Source organism: Epinephelus moara, chromosome 3 (genome assembly GCF_006386435.1).
Source record: "Epinephelus moara isolate mb chromosome 3, YSFRI_EMoa_1.0, whole genome shotgun sequence".
In the NCBI taxonomy this organism is placed as follows: domain Eukaryota; kingdom Metazoa; phylum Chordata; class Actinopteri; order Perciformes; family Serranidae; genus Epinephelus; species Epinephelus moara.
The window spans coordinates 14,572,873-14,585,535 of record NC_065508.1 but is presented as its reverse complement, the minus strand read 5'-3'; the positions used below and the strand labels follow the sequence as shown (position 1 = coordinate 14,585,535).

Here is a 12,663-nt window from a genome sequence, read left to right as displayed (position 1 = left end):
GTGCTGTTTATCAGTCTAGATTGTTTTGATGTGAGTTGGGGTGAGCTTTGGAGATATGGACTGTATGTGGACAGATGTTTGCCTTCTCTCCAATATAATGGAACTAGACGGCCATTGGCTTGTGGTGCTCTCAAATGCAATGTCTCTTTCCAGAAATCATGACCCGGTCACTCAAGATAATCCACAGACCTTGTTGTGAGCAGTTTCATGCAGGAACTATTTGCTTTGTAGAAGGTTCACAGACGGAAGTGTGAGATAGATGAAAGGCTCGTGCTCATAACAGAGTGAGATGTGAACATTAATGGTGTCCTAATGTGTGAACTGGCAGTAGATGCACACTACTTTCTTCACGGTGATACAGTTAGTTCAGTAGAAAAAAAATACTTCCAACATGAAACTGCTCACAACAAGGTCTGTGGATCATCTTAAGTAACTGAGTCATGATTTCTGGAAGGAGACATTGCTGTTGAGTTTCTCAAATGTATTTTTATTTATTATTTATTTGTTTTTGGCGCTTAGAGCAGTGTCTTCTAGTTCTGTTATATTTGAGAGAAGGCAGACATCTCTGCGGCCGATATCTCCAACACTCTGCAACTCACACTTAAACAATCTAGACTGATAAACAGCACTACAAGTAAGAGGAAAAAAATGTGATTTTGATTTTGGGGTGAACTGTCCCTTTTAGCTTTTAAATCCAGATATTTAAAACCTAATGAAAATGAAATAGCTTGAATCCAACTTCAGTAATAAGGCCACTTTAAATTACTCCAATATATTTAAATAAAACATGTCTATATCACAGTATTAAATACTATTAAAATAATTACATAGACCTGTGTTATAAAATGTGCAGCTGACAAACGTTTTGAATAAACAGTGCTGCCCATTTTCATACAGATGTCATGAAACATCACACCATATGCTTTGTTATTAGTACCACAAACTAAATGTTTTGTACATACAGATCTAAGATACAATAACTGAAAGAGTAAAAGCACCAGTGTCACCCTCACATCTCTAATATATCATTATTGCTCTTATGATTCTTCAGTAAATATAAAATCATGAGATATAGTATAAAATTGCATAAATGTTAATTGATTTATATGGTTTTGTGAGATGTGTGTGGTGTTCTTGTAAATCATGATACTAACAAGTCCCCACGAAGAAGGGAAATAGAAATTATGCTGTTAATAATGACTCATTTCCATGCATAATGTGCCACGCTGAGCTAAAACCCCTCTTTTGATGGCGCATGGTGCGCTCCTTTGTCTCAAAGACTACTTCCACCAAACGGAGCTGGGGGGCACCAAAGTCTGCTCTCCGATCTCCTCTCTCCTCTCACTCCCCACTGTATTCCACAGCCTCCCTCTCTCCTGTCCCCCCTTTTGTGTAGCTACCCGAATAAATTAGCAACCCAAGTCGGTGTAGGGAGGAGGAGGAGGAGGAGGAGAGTAGGGGGGCTGGGCCTTGTGGCGGAGGAGTCGGCTTTCAGTCGGTGAGGTGCACGGTGCCCTGACGCGGCTCTGTCTCAGCGCATACACACACACGCTTACACACACACACACACACCGTGTCTGAGTGACTGGATGCTGAGAGGGAGAAAAAGAGGAGAGAAACGTTTAACATCAGCGAGAGAGCGGGCAGAGCACTGCAGGGCCACAGACGGCTCCTTTTCTTCTGCAGACTGCAAAGAAACCGTAGAGCTTTCCAGCTGATCCAAACGCGCTCACCTGACACGGGAACCGACACGCAGTGAGACCCTTCGCTGGAGGAGTAAACCAACCTACCGGTCTGCCGGATTAGAAAAATCTGTGGAATTGGCTCAATTGTCATTTTTGTGGATATTATGTGAAAACAAAAAAAGCCCAGTCCAGCTGGCCAACACGGCTCCATTCAAGATTTTGTCCTGGTGGATTGTCTGTCGTTGAGGGGGAATTGGAAACCCGTTTGCATACTAATCAGTTTTGGAGGGGGGTCCAGAGCGCACATCCAGAGCTGCGGAGTGGGTCAGATGAATGTAAGTGACAGTTCCTTTTATTCCCATCCTCTGTGTTCACTGATGCATCTGATCAGGAAGGAATGAAGGGAGAGAAATTACCTCTGGCTTCTGGTTTTCCATATAGATGGGTGCACCCTGCATCTGCACCTTGCATGCAAGAGCTGGTAGCTGGTCAGGCTAACTGAGATGTGGGGAGACCATAGTACAGGGACTAGGCTACAATAGTGTTACAAGATCAATTTATTTTGATGATGCAGCATAGCCTCATATTGATTATTGATTACCATTCATAGCCAACCAGCTACACAGCCAGGGTGGAAAAAGGGAAAAGAGTGGAGCAGGCACCCTTTAAAATATGCTAAACATGAAAGGGAGGTTAGTTCACTAGGCCAGCATATAGGCTCATTGTGTCTTATGGGACTGTTTGATGACAGTAAGTCAGTGGTTTCCTTCTCAGGGTTTCCTACACTTTGTTTTGGAGGGAGGACAGAACCACTTAAAGGGAAACACCATGAAGCGCACAAAGCGGTCCAGAATACTTTGGACTATTTCCTGGCAAGACCTACTGATGTGACAATGCAGGAATCTAAGACGACTGAGAGGCGTCACTGGTGAAGAGAATTTGAAGTACTTGTGCCTTTGAGCAAGGCACTTAAATCATTAGCTGCAGCGGGGTCTGCTCTGCTGATGATGGTGTATAGCTTTCCACCTTTCTGTATGATTAGAAAAACAGAAGCAGAAAATGGCAGAGGGGCCATCTCAGTCGACACTAAAGACCGTATAACATGTTAAACATATAAAAATAAGAACTCCAAGTAGATTTAAGGTAGTTTTAATATCCAGCAAACACATTCTGACACAATTGTGTTTTTTTAAAACATAAAGTGTATTTATAGCAGCCACTTTTCTCTATATATGTTTACATGGCCAGAAGCTAAAAATGGGAACCCAGGGGCATATTTAAGCACCTAACCACAATAGTTATTCCAGTCATATCTGGTGTCTGCTGGCATCCACAGCTCCTGGTTTTCTGCTGTTTGGAGGGATACGGATCTTTGCATTATTACACTATCCACTTACATGGTCTCATGTGCTCCAGCTCTGCAGCATACTGGCCTCAGCCTCAGCCTCTGGTCTGCATACAACCAGTAAGAGTTTGGTTTCTTGCGGAGTGATGAGGCGTGCAGCAAGACATTTTCTAACAGGAACCATATGGATATCTGTTGGTGTGGCTGCACCCGAGCAGGGCTTATGTTTGTACAAACAACTTATAATTACTCACATCGGCTCTTTATAACAGCTCATATACAGGAGCAGGACCGCACCAAACTCTGGATACTTTTCACAAGCATTTAGTTTAGATTTTTAGAAGATGTGGTTATGAAAACAGGCATTCTTAGTTTAAGCCTAGACAACCATTTTATGGTGGTGTGGCAGCTGAGGTGTCCACCATAACCCCTGACCTCCCTGTGAATGATTCTTCCTCATTTAATAACCAAGAAGAGCTGTTCATTCATGTTATTCCCATCACTACCTGGGTTTCTGACACTGTTAAAGGCGAGCATATAGAGGCAGAGAGGTCTATTCATTCAGTTCAGTGTCAAGTCTTTTTGTCGAGCTTATCAACAAAGTAAACACTCAGCTGTTTACCTTGCACTTCATGTGCAGCTGAATGGATGAGCATGATACTGACTTTGCCAGGGTCAGGGGCTTGATTCTCATAATGGTTGTGTTCAATAGCATCTGCTGAAAGACTTTATTGCAGTTTTTGGGAGGAGGTGACTTACTAGTACCCGCTACCTTCCAACCCCCATTCCCTTCATTGTACATTGGATTATTTGGGATGCATGTTGGCAGCAATGTGGCATTAAACCTGGCTCGGTTTCTGCATCTTATTCTTCTACTACTTGTATTTTGAAAATGCTACATCTGGTATGCAGGCAAATATCGTCAAATCTCTGCTTTAAGCTTTAATCAATTTCGCCTTTTTCAAGATGAAATATAATACCACTATCCACAGTCTTTAAGGATCTTTTTCTGTTTACTCTAATGGTATTACTTTAGGGAATGTCCAAGTTGAGGCTTTATTCTTCAGCAAATCTCAAGCAATCTTGAGAGTTTACTTTAAACTCCGGAGATATACAGTGTAATCAAATTGCGCATTCGCCACCCACATTGACACAGAAATCCCGCTTGTACTGTATACACCGTTGTTCTCTTTGTGGTTCTCACAAAACCCACATTAGAAGAAGATTTGGTATTTTTCCGCCAAGTTTCATTATGTGCATGATTTTATTCCATCCTTTCTCACAAAGTCGAATGTCTGAATTGTTAATTAAGAATACAAAGACACCACACGTACGTGCAATATTGCAGAGAAAGCTGTAGAGAATGACAGATGTGGTGTAATATCTGCTTCAGCTCATCAACCCAAATCATGGAGTGCTGCCAGCAGAGAAAGAGAGCGAGGGGAGAAACAGAAAGCATCTTCCCACCCAAATGTTGCAGCTCAAACAAGAATCTGTCTAATTGTATCCCAGCACTGTTTTTTTCCTGGGTTTTGTTTTTTGTGCATGGGAAATCAGCCTCTGAGTACAAATATCGGAAAGTGACTCAGAGACTCCCTCTCTCTCTCTCTCTCTCTCTCTCTCTCTCACACACACACACACACACACACACATACAAGCACAATATGCTCTCATCCACAAGACTAAGCTTACCTCACTCGACGATATTACTACATTCCCTGCACCCCAGCCCTAACTCTCACCACCAAGTGATTTAAATGCTGAATTAGCACCTTTAAATGAGGAGAGGCAATGCAACCATTTGTTCTCACAAGTACAGAAACACAACACACACTCACCACAGTGTTGAATCAGTAGCAGATGACAGCAAACCAAAAAAACTGTAGCTTGTTTTCTCCCTCTCTGGCTCCACAAGTAGCTAGTGGAATTATTTACCCTCCATCTTTCACTCATTGCACGCTGCTGATGCTTGGGGTTTGTGTTGGTGTCTTTATTTACCTCACAGACCTCCGCCTTAGTCATGACATAAACCAGAGACTCAATATTGAGGGGATTTCTTGTAATTTCTGTTTATTAGGCAGCATGTGAACTATAACCGGTGTTAAGCTGCGGCATTGCACGATGGAGTTGCTTCGATTTCCTGGAAAGCCTCTTCTGTTTGCATCATCCATCCACAGGAGGGCCAGACAGTTATTAATAGCTTGAGTAGTGGAGTCAGAAAATAAGATTTCCATTGATAAGGAATCCCCCTTTGCTGATTGCTCCACATTTCATTAACTGCACCCTCAGGGCCCCTTGGTTGCCATGGCAGCTACAATCGCAAGTCTGCCATCTTGCTGTGATTATAATCGTGAAATTTAATTACATCAGTGTAAAATTTGAGCTGTGTGTGTGCTTACATGCAGGGAAAGTGGTTCCCAAAGTCACACGTGAATTGAAATATGGCTGTGTCAGGTTGGTTCCAGTGACCTTTCCTTTAAGTATATTAATGCATTAGTTGGATTTCTACAACAAGTATCAAAAACTAAACAAAGATAACAGCATCAAGTTGTTATTTCGCAATTTTATTTTGGCTGGCCACCTTCAAAAACATGTTTAAAGTTTCTCAGCATTTGCCATCCTTGCTTGTTTCATTCTTCATTCTTGCTGCTACGACTTAGGGAGATAATGTTTGAATTATGAGGTACAAGTTCATATTTTGCAATGTGTGGTCGTGGAAACGTGTTTATATTAAATAAACTTTGGCAAAATGAATCAGACCCTGATACATAATCGTCCTGAGTCATTCTTCATCTTTTAGCTCAGACTGAGGCTTATTTTCTGACAGTGCACTGTAGTCCTTTCCCTGGGGAAATACAGATCTTACCTTCCTGCTTACAGTATGAAGACCCATCTATCTGCTGCTCTGGAGAAGATATTACTGTATGACCGCCTAAACCAATCAAAGGAAATGACCGGACTCTCCTGTCAGACGCAGAGTGATTGACTAGCTGGAGTTTTCAGATGGTGAATTCAATTTTTGTTTGTTCTGAGGCCCAGTTTTGAAGTAACCGCCCTTGTCGTTATTCATGGTCTTTGTCCAGGCAGTAGGGATCCTGTTAGTGTAATGATCAGGTCAGCTGAATGGGAAAGACTACAGACACTGGCTAAATTGAAAAAGGAAAAAAAAGCATCTTTACAGCGCGGGACAGTAGGTGCTGCTTTTGGACTTGTTCCACTACGCTCCAAAAATAACACGTTTCAAATGTCTTTACTTGCTACAGTGTAATCATCAAATTTGACAAAAGACGTTGATCCACTGGCCGACGTAACCAGGCCAGGCCTGTAAATTTGGCTCTGGGATAATGACTACTGGAAATGGGCTGTTATATTCCTGGAGGAAGCTGCAGATGGAAGTCCTCTAAAGCCTGGTGTTGTCTCGAGTTTCCCCATCCTGTGCTTCTCCAACGTGGGTTGGACCTGTGACACTGGCTCCCGAGTGCCAAAGTGTGGCTAGATCGTCGGAACTCTGGGTTTCTCATTGCTTCAGTAGATGGATGGAAGAAGTGAGTTTGCTCCTGTTCATGCAAGTATGAATGCGAGCAAGTGTGTGGCCTTTGGAAATGCTTGTGTAGTTGATGGAGATGTCTCATCGGGGGGGCAACTAATGACTATTTCCATCAGCCGTTAATCTCTCAATTATTTTGTTATCTAACTGTTTAGTCTATAAAATGTCAAAAACCAGCAGGTATTTGGCATTTTTGCTTGATAAATGTCTTAATTGTTGATTATTCTCTGTCTATCTACTAATCAATGAATCGACAAGTTGTTTCAGCACTGTGTCCTAGTTTGATCTTTCAGATGCCAGCAGAGACATTTCTGCTCGGATCTCTTTATCGATTCCCTCCCGCTGAGAGAGCGACTGGTGCAGGCATGTGTGCAGTATATGCACACATGTTTCTGAATGAAGTGATGTATTAATTTCATTAGTCACAGGAAGAGATAGATGTGGGAATGGCTCTGAGCTCAGATGAATGAAACGTGGTAACTTCTGCCCATCTGGGTGCATGATGGATGAGAAGCGTCTAAGCTCTGAGGCAAGCGGGCCGAGCGGAGAGAGGAAGAGAGAGCCTGTCTGTGTAGAGTCTCATGTGTTTTTAATGAAGTAAGTGAGATGATCTGAGCTTCTGGTAACTTCAAACACTTGCACCGAGCTGAGAGCTGCATGTAGGGCGCCGCAGCTCAGGTAGTGCAACGTGTTATGCAAGTTAAGGGACTCAGAGGCTGGATGTGTGTGGGTGGTGTTAGACGAAAGGAGGGAAAAGAAAAAGTTGGCTAGAGAAAAAGTTTTTTTTTTGTGTCTTGACATCTTAGAGATTGAAAGCAGTGGCCTTTAGGAAGATCAAATATATTATTCTGTGTTGTTTGCCACTGATATTTCTGTCAGAGAATCAAACTGTTATTGATCAGCTCCAAAGTTAATTTTTCATTTGGAGCCTCAAACCCATCTCTGCCTTTTTATCATGATTTCATTCCATCGTTATTAACTGACGACTATTGATGTCTGTTTAACTCTGTAAAGCAAATTAAAACAAAGACAGACAGACTTAATTCCCAGGCTTACCACAAGAAATATAATGGAGTAACATGATACAAAGGCATTCTCTTGGAGAACAGCTGTCGGCGCGCCACTAACCCGAGAGTTGATGGAGAATTTAATAACTAATAAGCTAAGTCTCAGTCCCATATTCTGAGCTGGAGATGAGTAATTACAGGTTTTTGACAATTTCCCAGATCTGTCAAACAAAGAAGAATCAAAATCTCAGTTGCTCCCAGTGAAAGTAAGCTCTTCTTTTTGGAAGATACTGAGTGACCTCTTTTCACCCCCCTGTTAGCTGGCAAACTTTTGAGCAAAACATCTTATCACTTTGATTAATGTTTATGTGTTTTCTGATACAATAACATGACCTAATATGACTTTCTGCCTGGTTTGCCGTTAGGCCATGCCGCTGATTATTTCATTTGCTGGAATGTGGGAAAAGATTAAAGTGTGTGCGTGTTGGTGTGTGTGTCTTTAAGTTACAAGATGGATCCTTGGTTTTCCTTCTCCTGATCCTGTTTTGGCTATCAGCTGAGTGTTATGTCTTTAAGCCTTTCCTCTTTTCGTTCATTAACAAACGCTGTGATTTTTCTGATATCATACTGTGTGTGTGTGTGTGTGTGTGTGTGTGAGTGTGTGCCACATATAGGGACTCATCTCCCATGTGTCCCCACAGCAATCACCACAATGTTAAACATTCATTTTAGAGTTTTAGGTTTTGAACTATAACTGGGTTAAGGTTAGGTTAAAGGTTGGCGTTAGGCAATCGAGGTTAGAATAAACCCACAGGGAATTAATGTAAGTCGATACACTGTCTGTGTAGCAAGTGTGTGTAAGTATACTACACAATCATGCTCAGAAAGCAAACAGGTCATTTGGTAAACATTGCAGTCGAAATTTCAGATGAACTCTACAGCGATTATTTGCATAGCGTTCACTAGGGATGCCCAGAGAAAGTTTTTCCCCCTGAACCCGATCCTGATCCGAGTCATTTAATTTTAAAGCTCCAGTAGGCAACATTGTTTTGGTATAATTGAGTAAAAATTTTATAATATCCTCCAAGCATAATGTAAATCAAGTGGTCTGAGACAAACAATAGGTTTCTGCACCTCACCATGGCTCTGTGTTCAGCCTCTAAAGAATCAGTATCGTGCCGATGTGCATCAACCAATCAAAGGTCAGCTCAGACCACTGTGTTCCTATTGGCTGTTCTACTGCATATGCGTGTTCCCATGCCGCCGGCAGAAGGGGAGAGCAAGCGGCAATGGCGAACAGTGCACCAGGTAAAAAAGCTATTCCAGCATTGGCTACAACTACCTACACAGCTAAACCCAAAAAAAGGAAGACAAAACTCGGTTCCCCGGAGCCCCGGAGGGAGGGGAAGGGTGAGGTGGGGCCGGGCCTGGCCGGAGGGCGCGAGGGCCGGCCATGGGAGCGGAGCCGAGGGCTCTCCACGGAGAGGGAGGGAGGGATGGGGCGGGCTGCTGCACGGTGAGGGAGAGCCGAGGCTCCCAGAGAGGGAGAAATAGAACCAAGTAGGATAAAATACTCGCATGCTCGTCTTGTAGGAGGGTCTCAGGGCGGAGACGAACGAAACCTAACTCAGATGAGACTCAAAAATCAACCGTTTTCAGGCTTTCTACCTACTGCAGCTTTAAGTATCTACTGATACTCAGTCCAGTTCTTATACTTCTGTTTTCCTTGATAATACACCTGCACATTGCACACTTCATGTACTTTAAAGTCATTAAAATGAATCCAGTGGATATGCTTGACAATAAATTAGCTCTGGAGTGCATTAAGAAAAAAAATCCCTGCAACCAATCTGTATTTTATTGTTTTGTTTTTCTTTGTTTGTTCTTACAAATTAGGAAAGTCCTCAATAGAATAACATATCTCTCTAGCTTTGCTCTGTCCTTTTAAGAGAGTATTCTCCAGTGTTTGTTGCTTTGACTCAGCCTTTTGCCTGAGATACCTGAATAAACCATATTCTGTTCAGTATTTATTTTCATTGTCTGTACATTAAGCAGATTACACTTGCAGTGGAGTCCGGAGTTTCAGCATGCACCAAATAACCTATGACAAAAAAAGCAAACTGCAAAATACTCTCTCACACCGAGCTGAAATAAAACAAGTGCACATAAGTGAGGTAAATTTGATAAATGAACAGTCTTATACTGTGTTTTTCTTTCGCTTATTACGTGTGGTGTTTTGCCATGGGCGGGGCTCAGCCCTTGCTTTTACACAGACACGGTGCTCAGTTGCAGAGTTGATGATAGCTGAACATGTTGCGTTGCTGTGCATGAAAGCTTCGCGAGTAAAAACACTTGTGTGACAGCTGATGTAAAACAAAGGATCAGCTCAGGCTAGCTCAATATAGCCAATCCGAATTAGTTAAAAATGCCTCATTCGGCCCCAATGCCAATCTTTGAGATCGGATGGAGACATCCCTAGCCTTCACTTCAGATCCAGACATCCAAATTTAATGATTCATAAGCTCTTTAGCATAAAAACATACTACTTTACCCCACAAAACATACTCACACATAAGAATCACAACCAGAATCACTTTTATTGGCCAAGTATGTGAACACATACACAGACTTTGACTTGTTTACATTGCACTCAATGTACTTACACAAAAATAGACATAACAGCACGAACAAAGCTGGACAAATTAATGTAAAAAAATAGACAGGACTATTATGTACACAATATGTACAAGAATAGGTGTTTATATAAATATTACATAAATATAAAAAGCACCATTCATTCATTTTCCGTAACCGCTTATCCTGTTGGGGGTTGCGGGGGGCCCGGAGCCTATCCCAGCTGACACTGGGGGGGAGGCAGGGTACACCATGGACAGGTCACCAGACTATCACAGGGCTGACACAGAGACAGACAACCATTCACACTCACATTGACACCAACGGCCAATTTAGAGTCACCAGTTAACCTGCATGTCTTTGGACTGTGGGAGGAAGCCGGAGTATCCGCAGAAAACCCACACTGACACTTGGCAAACATGCAAACTCTGCATAGAGGGGCTCCCCCAGCCCGGGGTTCAAACCAGGAACTCTCTTGCTTTGAGGCGACAATGTCTGAAAACCACAACCATCATGCCGCCCTATTAAAAAAAACAAAATGCACCAGTGACCAGCAGTAAAACAAAAATGGAAAAATAAAATGGTAATATACAATTCAAGTATTGATTGATTGATTGATTGATTGATTGATTGAAGTGTTCTGTAGGTTGAAAACTATACAGTTAGTGCAAAGAAATACATACTGAATGAATATACACTGAGTGGAAGATTATGTACATTGCTCATGCACGCTGTCCAATAATACTCACATCCAAATAACCAGCTAGTAAATAACCATAACTATGTGTGCGCGCTGCATTCTGCACGTTTGTGGAACAGTGCTCTGCCAAATGAAGCCATTAAGTGCTTTGTAATGTCTTCCACATTCAACACAGTTAAGATTATTTCCTGATGTTTAAATACATCCAGTTAATGTTCTGCTTTTCACGAACAGAGCGTTGAATTTGTGTTCTCTTGTCAGATAGAACTCAAAATGCGAATCATGAATAACAAAAAACAGTTTGTTTGAGCCACCATAAGGTTATTTATCTCAGTTTCACCAGTGAGGTAATAATGTTTGACAGAGCCATGGACGTGGCCGGGCTCAACAGCTTGCCCTTGTGGGATATTAAACGTGCTCTGATGGGGAGGGGCGCTGAGTGATGGGAGATGGCAGCTGCTGTTTCACCTTTAAGGATATCTCGCCACATCAATCTTCTTTTTTTTGTTTATTTGTTTTTTTGATTATTCTTTGTTTTGTATTATTATCTCACTCTGTGTTGACCTCATATTCTTTGAATTTCCACCCACTTTTTCCCTTTTTTCCCTTTTAAAAGGAGTAGTCAGACACACACACACACACACACACACACACACACACACACACACACACACTCATCAGAGAGACTAACCTCACTGCACATTCACTTGGCAGTGTGGCCTTGAAGGCTGAGAGGTTAGTGAATCACCTCCGGCTGTGTTTTCACTTGCTCCATGCCTTCACGGATGGTCCAGAGGGTACATTATTTATGTGGGTGCATGTGAGTCCTCTGCATGCATGTGTGTGAGTGATTCAGACTCACTCAGACTATGGTTAACTTCTTTATGTTTCTGTCTCTGTCACCGTGGCAATGTTGTTTTTAAGGAAACCTCATTCAGAATCAAACTTTTCTTCTACATCTCTTTCCTCTGCTCCTCCCTTCTCTGGCTGTGTCGTTGTCTTTCTCTTTCTGGCCTGTCGGGCAGTAAAATCTAGGACGTTTTGTCACAGGGGACCTGGTGCAGTTTGTAAGTATGTGTGTGACTGTATTCCAGCTTGACATCCTCTGTGTGGGTAAATAAACAAATCTGAGTCATCACACCAGCTTTGAATTGTCATGCTGTTTCTGCAGAGTTTCGGAGTCTTTTGCGGTTATTTTTCCCCCAACTAATATCCCAGTGGACTTGAGTAAGAATGTTCGTGGAGAGATGCAAAAATATAAGTGTAACGTGCCTAACTTAAAGTTTTGTTGCAGCAGCATAGTGAATTGAGACTGATCTGACAACTTCAACCGCTCCTTGACCTGTAACAGTGTTCAACTACAGATTGAATTGGTCAAATATAGCTCACTAATAAATTTAGAAGCACAATGATGGTTCTCTTGCAGGCTAAGAATGGGATGCAACATATCAAAAATTATCTTATTGAATAGTATCTTAACTAGCATTGACCCCAACATGAGGACACATAATGTTCAACTGGGGTTGGTGTTTTATGACTGAGAATAAAACAAAACTTATACAACAAGTCAGCACTAAAACCTCATTTTCATCGCATCGTTTCACATCCAAATGAGAGCGTGGAGCCAAACCATGAAAAAATATCTCACTCTCCAAATACCATCGGATTGGAACAAAAAATAATTCCACATACAAGCGACATTCACCTCCTTGATCGGAGAATAGGACCTGTGTCCTCTAGTTTAT

General features: G+C 42.1%; 1 protein-coding gene across 1 annotated transcript in view; it reads left to right on the top strand.

Annotated features, from left to right (window-relative positions):
• The first annotated feature begins 1,463 nt into the window (after positions 1-1,463).
• Positions 1,464-12,663, top strand: part of LOC126387371 (protocadherin-16-like) — a 95,708-nt gene continuing 84,508 nt past the window's right edge. Inside the window, exon 1 of the mRNA XM_050039902.1 lies at positions 1,464-2,020. The gene's annotated coding sequence lies outside the window, so the exon portion shown is untranslated. The remainder of the gene's footprint in view (positions 2,021-12,663) is intronic.